The sequence below is a fragment of the Lepus europaeus genome, chromosome 5 (genome assembly GCF_033115175.1).
Source record: "Lepus europaeus isolate LE1 chromosome 5, mLepTim1.pri, whole genome shotgun sequence".
In the NCBI taxonomy this organism is placed as follows: domain Eukaryota; kingdom Metazoa; phylum Chordata; class Mammalia; order Lagomorpha; family Leporidae; genus Lepus; species Lepus europaeus.
This window is the reverse complement of record NC_084831.1, coordinates 142,444,531-142,464,629: the sequence shown is the minus strand read 5'-3', so window position 1 is coordinate 142,464,629 and position 20,099 is coordinate 142,444,531.

The window sequence follows — 20,099 nt, the reverse complement described above, 5'->3', positions numbered from 1 at the left end:
GGAAGTAATTCCACACAGCTGAACGTAATTGGAGGTAGTTAGCAGGCAAATGATATACCCACAGGAGCCAGAGATCGGAAGCTCTTTCCCAAGGACCACACAGGGAATCTCTGCTGCCCTCAGTGTGGGCTCCAATTCTCCTGAAATCTCCCACTGGGTTGCCAAGTTAGATGCTAATCTCCTGTTATTTCACCCCTCCCCCCAGAGTCAGGTTTTTCTGCTAGCTCAGGGCCGGTGCAGACCTGAGGTCACCCTGCTTATGACGTATGTCAAAAATGGCGCCTGCTCTTTCTTGCTCGCCTTTGAGAGGTGAGCGGAGAGAGAGAAACTTGTGTCCGTATCGGTCGCTTTTTTTATTTTTTTCCTCTCTCTCTTCTAGTTAGCCTGGTGAACTTTTCCCCACGAAGTTTCAAGCCTCGTTCCCTCTAGCCTCCTCTTTCCGCTTGCCTGCTGGTGTCTCGGGCTATTGTGGTTCGGCTCACCTCGCGTTCCAGCGCTGGTGCGTTGAGTCTGCTGCTGGTGTCCCGAACTTGGGCTCCCACGCTCTCCACGCAGGTACACTGTGAATTACTAGTTCCGGAAGAGTTTCCTCTGCTGTTTCATCTCCTACTCTTCCTTGACCCTGCAGTATCTCCACTTATATTAACCTGTCTCTCTTTCCGGACTAATAGTTTGCTCCCTGCCTATTCTGCCATCTTGCCTTTTTTTTTTTTTTTTTGGACAGGCAGAGTGGACAGTGAGAGAGAGAGACAGAGAGAAAGGTCTTCCTTGTTGCTGTTGGTTCACCCTCCAATGGCCGCTGCGGCTGGCCATTGGATGCGATGGCAGGAGCCAGGTGCTTCTCCTGGTCTCCCATGGGGTGCAGGGCCCAAGTACTTGGGCCATCCTCCACTGCACTCCCTGGCCACAGCAGAGAGCTGGCGTGGAAGAGGGCAACCGGAACAGAATCCGGTGCCCCGACCGGGACTAGAACCCAGTGTGCCAGTGCCACTAGGCGGAGGATTAGCCTAGTGAGTCACGGTGCCGGCCAAAGGAAGTCAAGTCTTGAATAAGATATGTGAAGGAGGCAAAGTAGGAGGAGGTGGTACATTATCAGACAAGGTGCAGCTAAGTGTCTACGCCCCCTTGATTGACAGGAAGCAGGTAAACTGCATCTCAAGAGCATCCTGTTTGAAGATTGTAGAGAAAGCAGGAATGATTTAATTTTGGCTCTAATTTTCCCTTAGTCAAAAAAATCTTCCCCTGGGTGTTAACGCCCCTGGGCTTCTGTATCATATCTTTGCCACATAGGTGAAAACTGCAGGGAGCTCAGAGAAACAGTAGAAATGGCATGTTGTAGCTGTATAAAATTGGTATGAGCCAGCACAGAGTTGCCACAGAGAACAGATGAAGCATAAAACATCAGTGGTGTTTAAGACGTATTTGAGCTTTTTAATTTTTCTTAGATGTTGAATAAACTTACAGAAGCTAGTTTCTTAATTAATATGATTATGTATTTATCTGAATTTCAAATATTTTTTAAATTTTTATCTCTAATAAAATCAATTATTAAATGCATTACCTATAAAATTAAAAAAAATAATTTGTATGACTTGATTCTACCCATAGAAATTGCTTTCTTTTTCCTGCTCACCCTTCTATTTATATTTCTAAGCAGAGAAATATCTAAAATGTTATTCACCAAATAACAACACTACCACCTTTGAGGATTTCAAGTGATTTGTTACCTTATAGCCTTCTGGATTGCCTGAATGTTTTATGGTGAGCATGTATCATTTTTATTAATGCAATAAAGTCATCATTCATATACTGTTGGCGCCACACTCTGATATCACCATGAGACCTTGCTAAATTTCTATGCAACAAGTAAATTTACCTAAACTCATCAAGATCAGGGCAATTCACCTCAAAGACAGTGTTGCAAGCAATTCTACCAAAAAAAAGTTCTTCAAGCTTAGGATATAGATCATTTTTGTATTCAATCTATTATAAAATTTGAAAAATTAGAAATTTCTGTAAAGTGTGTCATATAAATTCAACTCTTGTTTAAAAGATGAGTAAGCTAAGTGTAAAAGTGATTCTGTAGATCCAAGATAGCTAAACAGCAATGTCCAAAACTCACTGCCTGCTCCACAGAGAAGAGACAAAACAACAAAAGAATAGCTGCCTCTCTAGGTCCATGACCAAGAAAAGCATCAGGATTCAGAAAAAGAATCATGGGAACCCAGTAAGACATGAGGCCAAGGATGGAAATGAAGAAAGGAACAAAGCCAGCAGCATCAGGGGATCCCTGTTGCAGGGGGAAAGATAATCCGGAGAGCCTCAGCAGAGCAACCCCAGCAATGAGAGGACTCCACGGTTACTGCAGGCTTGCAGCCTATTAAGATGAGCTACCTGGAGAATTCACAGCGAGTTTGCTACAAAGGAAAATCTCACATTGCCTCCTCCACCCTCAAGGGCTGAAAAGTGTGGCAGCATCTTGAAAAAGGAGTCACTATCAAGTTCCATACTAGTCTAGAAGACAGAAGCACCTGCCCAGCTCTGTCTCTGGGGTCCCAGACATCCCAGCACAATAGTAAGAAGAGCTGCAGGTTCAGTAGTCCTGTTGGAAACAGTAGGACAATCCTAGCGCCCTAGCCAGTACAGCACTCTATTTCAGTAAAGAGAGTGCAGAGCAACAGGGATATCTAGCCCCTAGGATCCTGGAAGAATAGGTGCCTGCTCCCCCTCCCCAGATTTGGGGACATTCTCCCTCCACTGCCTTTCCTTCCCTAGTGACTCAGGGCATTGCTTGTTGTTACTGGGATCCCTGCACCCTGGGACCCCAGGTCAGAGTTTCCATGATGCTCCCAAGTCTGACCACCATTGGTTAGAACTGAGTGACTGCTCAGGACATTGTGCAAATAAGGATTATGCACTCTCAGGACTATATACACACCTGGGACTGCATGTGCCCCCAGCCTACTTCCAATGCCAGCAATCGTTATGCAACAAAAGGCCTACGATCTGTGTGACCTGGATACAGCAGTGTTTGAAACTCTTATTCCTCTCCCATGGATAGTGGCTGTGATTTGAAGGTTTTTCACAATCCAAAGCCAATGTCACTCCATGGCTTCAACCCTCCTTAGGCAGTAACTGGGGGGCTCTGCCTGCCTGGCCCAGCACCAGCCCTGTTCTTGTGGCTGTGGAGTTACAGGCTGGGAGTCTGTGAGACCAACCTGTTCCTGGTATGAGTCCTTAGTTACTAGGTGCCTGGGGGACCAAATGACAGTGATCTGAGCAATTCCACTAGACCCCAGAAGCACCCCAAACCAAAGAAGTTTTATAGAAACTATCCTGCAGCACCCAGCTGGAACTAAAACCAAAGAAGTCCGCCACGCTGACACCCAAAGATACATCTTCAGGAAAAAAGTCTTCAGTCCACAAAACAGAACTTTAAAGGTGATAGAAACAACTGATCCCCTAGATGCACAAAAATCAGCATAAGAATACAGGGCCTATGCTGTGGCGCACTAGTTTAATCCTAGGCCTGCACAGCCAGTGCCCCATATGGGTGCCGGTTCTAGTCCCAGTTGCTCTTCTTCCAGTCCAGCTCTCCGCTGTGGCCTGAGATAGCAGTGGAAGATGGTCCAAATGCTTGGGCCCCTGTGCCCACATGGGAGACCCAGAAGAAGCTCCTGGCTCCTGGCTTCGGATAGCCACAGCTCCGGCCATTGTGGCCATTTGGGGAGTGAACCAATGGAAGGAAGACTTTTCTCTCTGTATCTTTCTATCCCTGTAACTCTACCTGTCAAATAAATAAATAAAATCTTTAAAAAGAAAAAAAAATAGGAATACAAGAAGTACAGAAAACTAGGCAATGTGATGCTTCCAAAAGAACACAGTAGAACTTTAGCAGCACTCTTTAGTAAAAACATCAGTGACAAAATGCCTTGTAAGAAATTGAAAACAATGATACCAAGGATACTCAAAAAGATAAAAGAAAATATAAGTAGAGGTTAAATGAACTTAGGAAATCAATGCATGGTTTGAAAAAGAAATTTAGCAAGGAGATACAGACCTTGAAAAAGAACCAAGCAGATATATTAGAAATGAAGAACTCAATAAGTCAAAAAGTAATACCACTAAAAGACTTCACAACAGGCTGGATCAAATAGAAGAGAATATCTCAACTTCAAGACAGTTCCCTTGAAATATCTCATCAGACAAAAAAGAAAAAAGGAAATAAAAGAATGAAGACAGCTTCCAAGATCTATGGGACACCATTAAACAAGCCAATATTTGTGCTTTGGGAATCTGCAAAGGACAGAAAGAGAGGAGAGTCTAAGAAAAAAGCTGTTCAATCAAATAATAGCTGAAAACTTCTCCAATCAGGAGAAGGATATGGACATCAAAATGAGACACATAGGACCTTAAGTAGGTGTGCCCAGAAAAGCTCCTCACCATGACATCTATGCTCAAACTCTCCAAAGTACAACACAAAGAGAGAATTCTAAAATTTGCAAGAGAAATGCACCAGGTCACTTTTAAGGGATCCCTTATTAGATTAATGGCAGATTTTTCAACAGAAACCTTATAGGCCAGGAGGGACTGCAGTGATATATTCTATGTTCTGGAAGAAAAAAAAAAGTGCCAACCCAGAATACTAAAGCTATCCATTATAAGTGCAGGAGAAATAAAGACTTTCCAAGACAAGCAAAATTGAAGGAATTCATCACCACCCAACCAGCCTTACAAATCATACTTAAGGGCGTCATACATGCAGAAACAAAGAAAGATATATTCTATTGTGAAAGTATAAAACCTGCTGGAAAAATAAGAAAGGATAACCAAAACAAACAAAAGGACCTTTAAAGAAAAAAAATGACAGGACTAAGCTGTTACTTATCATTAATAGGTTTGAATGTCAGTTGGATAAATTCCACTATTAAAAGATAGACATACTGATTAGATTTTTTTTAAAAAAAGACCCAACAAGATGTTACCCATAAGAAAGTCACTTTACCAATAAAGATGCACACAGAATGAAAGTGAAAGGATGGGAAGATATTTCATACAACTGAGAACTCAAGACCACAGAATCAAAAGGATACTTCATAAATGATAAAGAGTTTATTAGAGCCACATACCTACAGGATTCCAGGCAAGGACATACAGACCATCTAAGCAAAGCTGCAGCAATTTTTTTGTTTGTTGGTTGGTTGGTTTGTTTCCTGCACAGAACAGCAAGAGGTCCAAGATTTAATATACTTAGAAATTAAAGGGGAGCTGGGGTGGAAGCTTGGGTTACAACTTTCTGTTATGTACTCATTAGGAATTAGCCCCTCAAGCATCCTGCTGGTCTTTCTGACCCTGTCAGCAAGGTTTTGATCACACCTAAATGTTAAGGCTGGGAAGTGGCCTGGCGTCAGTCAGGCTGATGGACCCTCAACAGCATCCTTCTGAAAGAAAGATGGCGAAACGGGGGAAGGGAGTGAGACTCAAGATGCCGTGACTCTGGTTTGCTGTCATACAAGGACATAGCAAGAGCAGAGCCAAGAGGAAGTTCTTAAAGGATGCAATTACAACAAGTGCAGTTTTAAAGATCCTAGTTGGCTTTATCTGCAGTTCCAGAATTGGGCATTTTGATCTAGACCAAAAATGATTCAGGATGCCCTGCCCCACCACATGGGCAGATTATATCTGGAGAAAAGAAGTGGTTTACAGAAAATGACAGTGAGGTACAACAGTCCAACCACTCATAGCTCTGGTCTATCTTATTTACCATGGTTTCAACCGTTGGCTGATTGTGATTGGCTGAGGCTCAGCTACTTGTTACATGAGTGAGTTTCAGGCTGTTCTCGTGTTAAGTTAGGTTACAGTTCACTATGTACAGAGAAACCTTTAAGTGAAATCTAAAACATGTACAGGTAGATTTACACCAAACTTCATTCAGTTTAGCAACACTTAGAGCAATAAATGCCTATTTTTTGATAATATTGTTTGCAAGTACTTGGGTATAACTGGAGATCTATGTTAAGTGAAATAAACCAAGCAGAGAAAGACAAGTGTTACACAATCTCACTCACTTATGGAATCTAAAAATGCAATGCTCTCATAGAAGTTAACAGTTAGAATGGTGGTTAGCAGAGGCTGGAGAGAGAAGTGGGGGGATGGGATGCAAAAAGGTACTAAGTTATAATTAGGAGGAAAACGTTCTGGGGTTAAGAGTAACTATAGCTAATAGTAACATACTGTATATTCCTGGTCTGAATAAAAGCCTTTGGGGCAGACATTGTGGCTCAGTGGTTTAAGACACCATTTGGAATCCTATGTCCCATGCTGAAGTATCTGGGTTTGAGTTTGCACTCTGCTTCTGACTCCTGTCAATGCACACCCTGGAAGGCAGCAGGTGATGGCTCAAGTACTAGGGTCCCTGACATCCATCTGGGAGACCCCTGCAGGTGGAGATCTGGGCTCCTGACTTCAGTCTGACCCAGCTTTGGCTGTTGTGGTAATTTGATAAAATTGGAAAATACTTGCATTGACTGTTTACTAATATAGATTGTTGCAGACCTTTTTGTACAAAGGGGCAGCCTTTCGAGCCATTCCTGTATCTGCAGAGATGTATGGCTTCTCTGAGGAACCAACTCCAGATGGGCCAAATAAACATATTTGGAGTGGGTTATTTTACTCTCCCACATTCTTGTTTGAGAACAGTCCTTTGTCCCTCAAGGCAGCAATGACCACACTAGAGTTGTCAGAAACATTCTGGAGGACAAAGTATAGAAAAGGAGAATGAGGCCGGCGTCGTGGCTCACTAGGCTAATCCTTCACCTGCGGCGCTGGCACCCCGAGTTCTAGTCCTGGTTGGGGCACCAGATTCTGTCCCGGTTGCTATTCTTCCAGTCCAGCTCTCTGCTGTGGCCTGGGAGTGCAGTGGAGGATGGCCCAAGTGCTTGGGCCCTGCACTCACATGGGAGACCAGGAGGAGGCACCTGGCTCCTGGCTTCGGATTGGCTCAGCGCGCCGGCCGTAGCAGCCCTTTGGGGAGTGAACCAACGGAAGGAAGAACTTTGTCTCTCTCTCTCTCTCTCTAACTCTGGCTGTCAAAAGAAAGAAAGAAAGAAAGAAAGAAAGAAAGAAAGAAAGAAAGAAAGAAAGAAAGAAAGAAAGAAAGAAAGAAAGAAAGAAAGAGGAAGGAAGGAAGGAAGGAAGGGAAAAGGAGAATGAAAGAGTAGGAAGGGAAATAAGACTTGGATGGGAAAAGTAGAAAGAAAGTTAGAGGAATTCTAGGGAGACCCCAGATATTATTTCCATGCATGAATTCTATACATTTTCATATTGGTAGTAAACAAATCCAAACTTTGACAATTTTGGTTTAGCTACTCATTTGAATAACAGATTAATATTTGTTTTGGCTTTTATTTTGAATTCCTTTCATTTTAATGGTAGGCTTGATAAATGGTGATTTACACACATACTCTAAAAAAAGATAATTGATTTTATAATGTTTTTTAAAAGCAGCACATTCAAATGCAAATTAAAATGTGTTGCAGCTGCAGATCTCGGAAAAGAAAAATGGTTCAGAGAATTCAAAAATTAATTTCCTATTTTGTATGTGTTCATCAGAGGTTGCTCTAACCCCTGGCTGAACAGAGGGACAAAGGAAATCTTTCCCACCCAAAGAGCTGCCCTGACAATCAAGAGACAAAGCCTTTTTCACTCCAGAAAAGAATGCTTGAAAGAGAAAATCCGTTTTCCTTCTCTCTCATTTCAATCTCCACGCCCCTAGGCTGTCCTTTTCGCTTAGCCTAGTCTACTTGCTGTGGTTTCAGCAAAAACAAACACATATAAAGTGAAAGAGGAGATCTCTTTACATACAAATGACTCATAATCAGACATTGCATGAAAGAATGAGAGAACTACTCCAAAACCATGTCTATGCACCAGGCTGTGTGGGCTGTAACTAACACACTAAGTCCCCACTCTCCTGGAGCTTATATTTGAGTTTGGGAAGACTCTACAAAAATAAAGAAATAATTTTATTATAGATAGTGATATTATTTTTAAGAAAAGTAGAGCAGAAAAGACAATTAGAAATGTTTGAAGTGCACTGTAGCAGGAAAGACTTCAGATTCTTGAAAAATTTGGCTAATAAGGCTTACCCTTGAAGCTGAAGCCCTATTGTCATGGAGGTCTCCAAAGTGAGACTCTACTAGAAGGTCCACTCTACAAAGATGAGCCAGTATCTAGCTGAGCAATGTTAGGGAAAATAAACCTTCCTGGTCATTTAAATAAGCTCCCCTCACCCGCCACGGGATATCCCTCCACTGAGATTCCCTTCCTTTTACATTTGTAAAAAATTAATCCAATTATTTTGACCTCCTGATAGGAAAGTGATTGCCCGCAAAAGTCCCTTCAGCTGTCCTTCCTTCACTGTTTGCAACAGTATTAACAACATTAGCATCATTCAACATATCCTCCGTGTTTTTTTTTTATTAAACTTTTATTTAATGAATATAAATTTCCAAAGTACAGCTTATGGGTTACAATGGCTTCCCCCTTCCAATATTTCCCTCCCACCCACAACCCTCCCCTTTCCCACTCCCTCTCCCCTTCCAATCACATCATGATTCATTTTCAATTCTCTTTATATACAGAAGATCAGTTTAGTATATATTAGGTAATGATTTCAACAGTTTGCCCCCATATAGTAACACAAAGTGAAAAAAAATATTGTTGGAGTACTAGTTATAGCATTAAATAAGAATGTACAGTACATTAAAGACAGAGATCTTTCATAATATATTTTTTTAAAAAATTAATTTTCTATGCCATTTCCAATTTAACACCAGGTTTTTCCTTTTTTCATTTCCAATTATCTTTATATACAGAAGATCGATTCAGTATATAATTAGTAAAGATCTCATCAGTTTGTACCCACACAGAAACACAAAGTGTAAAAATACTGTTTCAGGACTAGTTATAGCATCACTGCACATTAGACAACACATTAGGGACAGATCCCACATGGGATGTAAGTACACAGTGACTCCTGTTGCTGACTTAACAATTTGACACTCCTGTTCATGGCGTCAGTAATCTCCCTAGGCTCTAGTCATGAGTTTCCAGGGCTATGGAAGCCTTTAGAGTTCGCTGACTTTGATCTTATTCCGATAGGGTCATAGTCAAAGTGGAAGTTCTCTCCTCCCTTCAGAGAAAGGTACCTCCTTCTTTGATGGCCCCGTTCTTTCCACTGGGATCTCACTCACAGAGATCTTTCATTTAGGTCTTCTTCTTTTTTTTTTTTTTTTCCTTTTCCATGGTATCTTGGCTTTCCATGCCTACAATACTCTCATGGGCTCTTCAGCCAGATCCGAATGCCTTAAGGGCTGATTCTGAGGCCAGAGAGTTGTTTAGGACATCTGCCATTCTATGAGTCTGCTGTGTATCCCGCTTCCCATGTTGGATCTTTCTCTCCCTTTTTGATTCTATCAGTTAGTATTAGCAGACACTTGTCTTGTTTGTGTGATCCCTTTGACTCTTAGACCTATCAGAGCCATCGAATGTGAACTGAAATTGATCACTTGGACTAGTGAGATGGCATTGGTACATGCCACCTTGATGGGATTGTATTGGAATCCCCTGGCACATTTTTAACTCCACCATTTGCGGCAAGTCTGATTGTGCATGTCCCAATTTGTACATCTCCTCCCTCTCTTTTTCCACTCTTAAATTTAACAGGGATCACCTTTCAGTTAAAATTTAAACACCTAAACTCCTCCGTGTTTTTGTGCAAGACAAAAAAAAAAAAAAAAAACTGAGAAAAAGGTGAAAGAATTTTTGCATCTTGAACTTGGTGTCAGTTTTTTCTTTTTTTTTTAAGAATTATTTTATTTTTTTGAAAGAGTTAAAGACAGAGGTAGAGACACAGAGAGAGGTCTTCCATCCACTGGTTCACTCCCCAGATGGCTGCAACGGCCAGAGCTGTGCCAATCCGAAGCCAGGAGTCAGAAGCTTCTTCTAGGTCTCCCAGATGGATGCAGGGGCCTAAGGACTTGGGCCATTTCCTACTGCTATCCCAGGCCGTAGCAGAGAGCTGGATTAGAAGAGGAGCAGCCAGGACTCAAACCAGCGCCCATATGGCATGCCGGTGCTTCAGGCCAGGGCTTTAACCCGCTGTGTCACAACACTGGCCCTTCAGTTGTTTTGCTTAAATTTTGGAACCTCAAGGGATTTTTCTGAGTTTTGAAAAGGTGAGTCAATGACCCATAAGTTATAACCTCTTGCAAAAGCAAATAAAGATGCCTTCGAGGATCTGTGTGCATACCACAGAGAAAGCACATTCAACACAGAGAAGCTCATGTCTCAGTTGCTTAATGCAGTTAAGTGAAATTTGCTGGCTCCAAAGGCTCCCTTGAAAAGAATTTCCAAGTTTTCCCCTGTGTTATTCATTCTTCTCACTTAAACACATTCACTTCTCTTAGCTTGTAGAAAGAAATAATAAAAAGGAGCAGAATGAATGCCCAGTTATATCTACTTGCTACCCTAAAATGCGTACATGAAATTTTAAAAGTATTAACTTGAAGGTAGAATATTAGGAAAGTGTAATAATTTCTAATTTTAAGTAATTTCAAACTTACTGAGTTTAAATTTTAGGGGTTTCCAGAAGGGATCATCTATCAAATCTAGAGAGATGATAAATAGAAAAACTTCATTTCATCTTGCATAATGACCCATGCTATTGGGGGCTGATGCACCATTGAAAAGTGTAGCACTCTTTGCTCCTTAATAATATCAAAAACTGATTGAGTCCCTACTCTCTGTTATATACCATTGTAGCCCTTTCACAAGCTATCTCACATATCCACATGGGTTCATTTTTTTATCTGTGCAATGGGTACAGAGAGGTAAGGTGACTGAAAAGACCCTGCTGCTAACGAGTGGCAAAGCTGGGCAGGAATTTCAGCAGCCTCACTCTGGAACTGATGCTCTTAAAAGCAGGGTCCACAGCTCCCCAAAGCGAGACCAGTGGATTAAATTATGCTTCCTGTTGAGACTACAACACCCCTTGAGACACCACCAGGAGCAGTGCTGGGGCTACTACAGCCATAAAGGGTCTGCTTATGCAGCAACAAGCAAAAAGACAGCTTTCCGTTTTAGTAATGCAGCTTCACTTAAAATTTAACTTGAGCAATGTTTCTAAGACTCAATAAAAACATAGTTTGGAAAAGGTTTGAAGCAGCTAACAACTTGCATTTTCTCTGACAATCCTGTCTATAGGGACTACACGTAATTTTAAGTTGTGTTAAATTTAGTCAGTTGAATTGTTACAATTTATGGCCCTGAAAATAAACCACAATAATTATGTCAACATAAATGCCATTTTTTCTTTATTGCACTGTCCTGTGAGACATGATAATTTCCAGTTAGCAGCAAGACGTTATTGGAGATGTTACGCTCCTATTGTTCAAGACCAAGAGCATCTGTGATATAAAAACTGGGGGTGGGGGAGGGTTGAGTAGGTGGACCTTCTGGTTTAGTGAGCATTTCGGCTGATTCAGTCTTTAGAGAAAGGTTTTTGTGTACTGTGTTTGATTATGCTATTCTGGGGTGGTGCATCAAGGCTTAAATCCAGTGTCCTTGGGGACATTGGCATCACCGTACTTGGTGTGAGTCCTCACTGACCAGAATCATAGCAGTGGCTGTACAAGGTGGGGATTATACTGAATAAGTGAATGGAAGCTAAGCTCCAGGACATGACCAGGAATTTACTGGTGCCCATATATCTGTTTTATACAAATGCCTGCTATTCATTGTTTTATGAAGTGTTTCTATTGCTGAAACAGAATCAGTTTTAAGAGGAAAAAAATCTTTGGCTGAATGGCTAAGCCAAGATTTTGTGCATCTTCTTTGTTTCTGTAAAGTTATCTCTCTGTTCACTCTTCCTGGTCTTGGACTGACCTATGTGTGAGAAGCAAAAAATGGATAAGCTAGACTAGGAGGCTGTGTCCTAATCCCTTAGCAGCCACATCTACACTTCTCACCACACTGTTGTATTTAATGCATCAGAACAAAAACCAGACACCAGGACTGATCTTGGCCTCTCAGCAGGAAGTGATCTTAGTCAACAGAGGGCTGAAGGAGGAAGTTTGGACTGTACCTGAGAGGGGTCCTAGGAATCACTCGAGAACCATCCTGCTAATGCATCTCTGGCTGTGTGTGAGAGAGAAGACAGAGGCAGAGACAGCGATAGAAAGAGTAAGAGAGCTTTGAAAGAGTACATTTTCCCCCTTAACTGAAAACATTGGTTTCAGATAATTAATATCTATAACAGAAAGAAGAGGGCAATGCTTAAAAGTAGTGGCTAATTCTCTCTTGGGAATGTCAACCTCTCCTTCATCCTGTGTCCCATCAGTACCTGGAGGCACTCAGATAATGCTTTGGGTTCAAAGAGTCTAAAGTAACACTAGGGTTTTTTCTGGGATCATGTTCCTCACTTGGGTCAAATCCTTTCTCTTAAGAAAAAGGCCTGAGAGAAATGCCAAATATTGGAGCCAGCACTGTGGCGTAGTAGACTAGCTTTTGCCTGTGTTGCTGACATCCCATATGGGCACCAGTTCATGTCCCGGCTGCTCCTCTTCAGATCCAGCTCTCTGCTATGGCCTGGGAAACAATGGAAAATGGCCTAAGTCCTTAGAGCCCTGTACCCTGGCTTCATATTGGCCCAGCTCCAGCGTTGCAGCCATTTGGAGAGTGAACCAGCAAATGGAAGACCTTTCTCTCTGTCTCTCCCTCTCTCCATCTGTAACTCTACCTCTCAAATAAATTTTAAAATGAAAATATTAGTGCCTTTAATAAATCCATTAATAAAATAAATATATTTTTATATAGAATGGGTCAAGGTTATTAGGGAAATAATTTCACTTGCTAAGTTCTGAAATAGCATCATTATCCATAACACAATTTAAGAGAAACAAGAAAACAAGACCAAAGTGCTGCTTGGGAATGCTGTGATCAGGTGTTATTTTTCAGAGTGTTCTGGCTAATGCTGAGCATTCCGCTTGAAGTCACAAGTGGGGGAGAGAGAGTTGGTGACCGATTTCCTTGTTCTTGTGTTTGATAAGTAAAATTGCCCCCCTGCCATCAGGGAGCTGTTTTCTGGGAGGAAGAAGAAAACTTGGGTATTGGGGCCAAAGATAGGCATTTAGCCTAGTGGTTAAACACACCCATATAGAGTGCAAGAGTTCAATTACTGGCCCCAGCGCCTGTCTCCAGCTTCCTGATAATGCAAACAGCAGTGAGGTCAGTAACTGGGTTCCTGACACTGACATAAGATGCCTGGATTGTGTTCCTGACTCTGGCTTCAGCTCTAGCCTGGGCCCAGACCAGTCCCAGCTCTTGGGGACACTTGGACAGTAAAGCAGTGGATGGGATTTCTCTCTCTTTCCTCCCTCCTTCCCTCCTTCCCTCCTTCCCTCCTCCCTTCCTTCCTTCCTTCCTTCCCTCCTTTCTCCTCTCTCTCTCTCTCTCTCTCTCTCTCTCTCTCTCATAAATAAAAATAAATAACTACAATGTAGAAAAGCTAAAGTGAGTTTCTCTAATGTGGTTCTGAAAAACTCACTGAGTAGTCTGGTTCTTGTCTTTGCTTTTTTTTTTTTCTTTTCATTGTTATTATTTTATCTGAAAGCATAGCATGTGTCCAAATTATGAAGGGCAGGAGACATAATGGACAGTTGTCTTTATTAGGAGCAGGGAAACAAGTTCCATTGGAGCTGCTACCTACAGAATTTGCCTCCAAGGTGTGAAGGCTTTTCCTTTGCGCCACCCACAGGCTGATGCCAACTTCAATGCCTTCACGGGCTGTGGGATGAGCAATGATATGGCGAGGGTGTTGGTGGCCCGAGATGCAGAATCTCCATCCTCGGCTGCTCCATCTGTGTATAAGTGACAACCCTGCGTGTGCTATTCCCTTCTTAGTGTTACAGTGAGGTGCAAACAAGGCAAGCCGTGTCAAACAGTCTTCCAATCACTGCGTGCGTCCCAAATGTTATTTTACTCTCATAGATAAACTACATTGACTCTGAGAGGGTAACACAGAGAGGTGCCCAGGCCTCACTTTGAAATGATTTTATCAGGTATTTTCCCTGCTCACCAGATAGACTAAAGAACCACAGAACACTGGGTATCTTGTCCTAGACGGACATGGACCATGCAAGGAAATGCCCTAGAAAAGATCTCAGAGGAGCTTCTCACTTAACGTCACTTTTGCTCACTCCCCACTGTAATTGGGGTCAGTCCCATGGGCTCGGTGGTGACACACGTCAACAGAGCAAACTGCTTAGAGTGGTGACTCCATTATGAAGAGTCTATAGAAGGAAAAGGGAAATCAACCCTTTCAATAGCCATGTTCCCTTAAAATGCCTTCATAGTTTTCCCCTCTTGTCAGGCCATGATTCCACCCTCTGCCCAATGATGTGTTTTAGTGTAACACAGTGTGTAGTGACACAGTTGAGTGTCAGGCTGGTGAGCAGGAGACCTACCTCCAATTCTATTAGTGTTGCAAAGCAATGCACAGACTCTAAGACGTATCTAGCTGAAGCGTTCTTCGCCTGAGGGAGTCTCCAACTGATGCATTATTGCTCCCACAGTGTGACAGGTAATGTGAGATTTTCAGTGCTGTGTCTCGATGCATTGGCAATCGTGCTTTTGGTGTTTGTTGTTTGATTGTTCTGAATTAAGACGGTCTCCTGCACTGCCAAGGTTTCAACAAGAACCCACACTTCATGAGAAAGCAAGTTGCATAGAACCTACCGTGGTGCATTTCCCACAGGTGTTGTTTTAACATCTGGTTGGCATGGGGGGAGTTACAGCAGCCACAGAAGCCAGGAGGCAGAGGTAGTGCCACAGTGCACCGTTTCATCTGCCATAGCAATTTCCCTTGCTGCCCGGGCACCCTGCTCTCTTGGGATCAGCGCAGCAACAATGGACAGAGTTTTCAGAGATATGTCTGACTGTCCGTCTTATGGGAAGTTCTTGAGAGCAAAGCCCATGCCTTCACTTATGTTTCTGCTCCTGACTTCCAGCATAGTATCTGAAGCATAGTGGGGAACCTAAAACATATTTTTAACTTGAAGTGGATTAAGTAGAATAGTGGCTCTTTAAAGGATATATTGAAATTACTTGAAAATGTATGCTTAAAAATTGCACTTGAAATAAATTATATAAAATATTAACAACTGATCTAAAAATACACATAATGATGTGCAATTTACCCACTTGTATGAAGACCTCATGTGGTTTAGAATTAGTCTGCCTTTGAATTTCATGAGTGTATGGATTTTAGGTGCAAAACCCTGGATTGACAGAGATCTCAACAAATAGATAATAAATCACTTTAAAATTTCCCAAACTGATGCTGGAATAAATAAGATGGAACAAGAAGTAATGGTATTGGGAAAAACATGCTTTCTACCAATCTTTTTAAAGGCAGGCATAACAGTGCCCCATTCACTGCACTTCCTATGGCCTACATAAAATGGATGATCCAAGCTCATAAAACATCAGGGCAAGATTTGCTAAGTGCTTGCTATCAATCAATTTTCCAATCACTCAGCATTCATTAATTAAGTGCTTAATGTGGGTGAAGCATTAGGCGGGGGACATGAGGAGGTCAGTGTGGGATGGACATGGTTTACCACCATTAGCATGTGACCATAAATAATTTAAACCATAATGCAGTTAAATACTGAATTCTATGGCATAAATTAGAAAGGTGTAGAGGGGTCAGCCTGTGGCATACGTGGTTAAACTGCTGCTTGCAATGCCAGCATCTGATAGCAGAGTGCTGGTTCCAGTCCTGGAAGTTCTGCTTCCGATCCAGTATCCTGCTTAATGCATCTGAGAATGAAGCAGACAATGATCCAAATAGGTGCTCTCAGACAGCCATGTGGGAGGCAGGATGAAGCTCTGGGCTCCCGGCTTCAGCCCGGCCCAGCCCAGCCACTGTGGTCATTTGAAAAGAGAATCAGCAAACAGAAGATGTCTCGCTCTCTCTCTCTCTTTCTCCCCCCTCCCCCCTTTCTTTATGTTGCTCTACCTTTCACATAAATACATCTTGATTTTGAAGAGAGGAATGGTCAAGGAAGGGCTTCATTGTAGACTTGGAGCTGAGGTTTGAAGAAGGAGACTTGAAGAACAGAGCAGAAGATGAATGAGAGTTTGAGGGTGTGTTGGAGGGGGTGGTCGTGCAGGCTGGGCAGAGTGAGGCAAGTGCTGAACAGGGTATTTAGTCCCTAAGGAGGAGACTCTTGAAGGGCAAAAAGAGGAATTAATATGTGAATCTACAGAAAACAAAGAGCCTCTACAGAATTTAAGGGGAGAAGTTCTCAAAGGTAAATGTATTGAGTGTGGAAGGAGAGACTGCTAGCGTCTCCGTGAAGCCTGTATTACTGGTGTTACCCAGCCATGGACTGTTCCTCAAAGTGGTTTCCTCTCAGAGCCTGGGAAAGATGCACACCAAACGGATGAGATGAGGACCACAGTTCTAAGGTGTCCTTCACAGTAGGGCAGAGGAGTGGCTGCTTCCTTTTCTACGTGAGCAAAGAAACATCTTTCCCATTCCCTTGTGGGGTGTCTGATTACTTGGGAAGGAAATATTCCCATTGTCTGTCTTCAGGATACCTCAAGGCAAGATGAGTTCCAGGGGAAGCCAACATTTTACAGGAGCACTTCAAAAAGTTCATGGAGAGTGAATTAAAAGATGTTTATTTTGGTGCAAAAACCCATGTATAATTTTTTTTCATAGCATCTATTTCCCACAAACCATTTAAAGATCCCTTATACTATTTACTACGAAGTATTTAATAAGAAATCCAGATAAGCAGCTGGTGCTGTGGCACAGTGGGTTAATCCTCCACCTATGGCGCCAGCATCCCACATGGGCGCCAGTTCTAGTCCCAGCTGCTCCTCTTCCAATCCAGTTCTCTGCTGTGGCCTAGGGAAGCAGTGGAGGATGGCCCAAGTGCTTGGGCGCCTGCACCCACGTGGGAGACCAGGAAGAAGCTACTGGCTCCTGACTTCAGATCAGTGCAGCTTAAGCCATTGCAGTCAACTAGGGAGTGAACCAACGGAAGGAAGACCTTTCTCTCTGTCTCTCCCTCTCACTGTCTGTGACTCTGCCTCTCAAATAAATAAATAAAATCTTAAAAAAAACAAATAAATCCAGATAAAATGAATAATGATGAGTATTAAAAATATAAGTAAAGGTATCCAGTGCAGTACCTACCTCTAGCAGGAGCTTTGGGCATTGCCACTTTACTACCCTAGGCCTCTAGGTTTTGGCCAGTGGAGCACAGGAGCTGCTCCAGCAGTTGCACAGATGGGCCTGGGCTACCTAAGAGCAAATTCTGAGTCACTAGCAGGGCAATGGGAAGAGTCATAGCCAGGTCATAAACAACATACTTCTTGGAGCGTGTAAAACTAGAATGCACAATTTTAATGAATAGATGTATTTTTTGGTCCAAATAGTTGCATCATGGTCTTGTTTTATTGCTTTCTCCATTGGTTCCTTAAGATCCAGAAGCCCACCATGTTATTCAGGTATACACAATTTCTCCGAGATTCTTTTTGTGTGGTCTTCCTGAGCCTATCCCCCTACACACAGGCTTAGTCAGTGAAAAGTGTTGGGGTGCCACCAGCAGTGCGTTCCTGGAATGACTGGCACCCATTTCCTTCCTGTTGAGCAGAGGGTCTGCGTGGACCTCTTAGATCCCTTGCTAGCAGTAGGGGGGAAGTCTCCAGGGAATGAGAGGGGTTCTTTCTGTGATTTAAACCCTGGTAACTGGGGCAGGCATTTGGGGTTAATCAAGTTAAGTCAGTGCTTGGGATGTCTGCAGCCCATGTCTGAGTACCTGGCTACTTCGCTTCCAATCCAGCTCCCTGCTCATGTGTGCCTTGGGACCTGGCAGATGAGGTTCAAGGACTTGGCTCCCTGCCACTCCAGAGAATGAAATCTCATTCTTGGCTTCTGGCTTCAGTGTGGCCCAGCTCCAGCTTCTGTGGACACTGGGAGAGTGAACCAGTGGGTAGAAGATAGCTCTCTCTCTCTCTCCTCTCCCCCTTTTAAATAAAATGAAAATAAGTAAACAAATAAATAATGAATAATCTCTGTTATCGACTCTAAAATCAGAAATAAACAGCATTAATACTCTGCTGCCCATGACCCGCCACACTCAGTGCTATTTACCTTTGAGAATTTCTCCTCTTCAAATCATGCAGAGGCACATGGAAATGCAAGGTCTATGGTCAGATAGGAGGAAACCAAGGGCCTGTGATATCTCTAGAATGGCACAATCCAAGAACAACAGAGCTGAGACCAGGCTCCAAAACTGCTGACCTTATACTTAGAGCTATCTCATTAATATTACACATCTCCAGTGTCCTATAGATGCATGAAAACCAGTGCTAACCAAGCAGACTTGAGAGCTGTCTGTGTGTGTGTGTGTGTGTGTAAGAGGGTTAATTAACTCTTTTAAAGCTTGGTGTCTTCCTCAGTAAGCATTGATATGAAGGACTGAGTGGATACAAATTGGAATTCAAATGCCCTGGCCCTTTATTAGCTGCAAATGGAGTTGCATGAGCTCTCTTTTCATCCCCTCCTCTACTGGCAGATTTGGACAAGGGCAACTCACAGAGCCAATTGGGGTCCCACCATAGATAAACTTGTCTTGCCCAGGCAAATAATAGATTCTAATTGGTAAGTTTCCCTAATGTAAAAAAAATACTTAAAAGTGATCTGTAGAAATATTGTGCACAACCCTTAAGATACAAACACTTGAGAAGATAATTTGTCCCTAGGATTATTATAAATACATTAGAGAAGACTTTCAGCCTGCTGTCTCAATTCACTATAGCTTGTCCTCTACACACAAGAAATATCTTACAGTTGGGAGGAGTGGGAGTGATTTGTTAATATAAGGACATAACAGCACTTCTTGCCCATTCAATTAACACATTCATAATTCAGTGAAAAAAAGGTGGGGCAGGTGGAGAGACATAACCAAAGCTGTAAATAATTAGTTTACTCAAGAACTGCAGAGCTGCTATGAACCAGGTACAGATCTACCATGAGCCAGACACTAAAGATACAACTATAGATGGAATTCAGTTCCTGTCCTCAAAAGACTTGGAATACACTGGGGAGACAGGCAAATTAAGATCTTATTTGATAGTGTAATGGGTGTTTCTTAGGAGTAAGCTTGGCTGATAGCTGAAGAATGGGGAATGGGGTTAAATTTGGGGATTAATTATAGGGAATGGAGAATGAGAAGAGACACCAAAGTTGAGTCTTGTAGTCTTAGGTTGGGAGACTGGGTGGCTGGAGCTGCTTTATGCTGAAGAAGTTGCCGTGGCTTAGCTGATAAAGCTACTGCATGCAATGCTGGCATCTCATGTAGGCGCTGGCTCAAGTCCTGGTTACTCCACTTCCAATCCAGCTCCCTGCTAATGCACCTAGGAAAGCAGCAGAAGCTGGTCCAAGTCCTTGGGCCCCTGCACCCATATGGGGGACCCAGAAGAAGCTCCTGGCTCCTGGTTTCAAATTAGCCCAGCTCTAGACATTGAGGCCATCTGGGGAGTGAACCAATGGATGGAAGACATTCTCTCCCTCTCTCCCTCTCTCTCTCTCTCTCTCTCTCTCTCTCTCTCTCTCTGTAACTCTGCCTTCCAAATAAACAAATAAATTTTTCTTTTTTAAAAAAAAAAGTTGTCATGTCTCTCTATCTCAGCAAAATGCCGATAGAACAATTGGGACAGAGTGGGTTTGTCAGGAACTGTTTAAAATAACACAAAGGTAGAACTCTTATTCCATCTATACTTCTACCTAACCCTGAAGAGGCCCACTCTGCAGGTGTTAACTTATCAAACCAGAACCTGGGGCTTCCTCTTTTTTTAAGGTAAGATTACATCTAGTTTCTATGAAATAGCCTTGATAGATAACTAATTGTTCCAGAAATGTAGATTTAGACATTCCCATATTATAAATTTCAGGACTTGGGGAAATTGGTTAAAACAACCTATAGACCTTTAGACTACGTCTGAGTGACAACAATGATCCA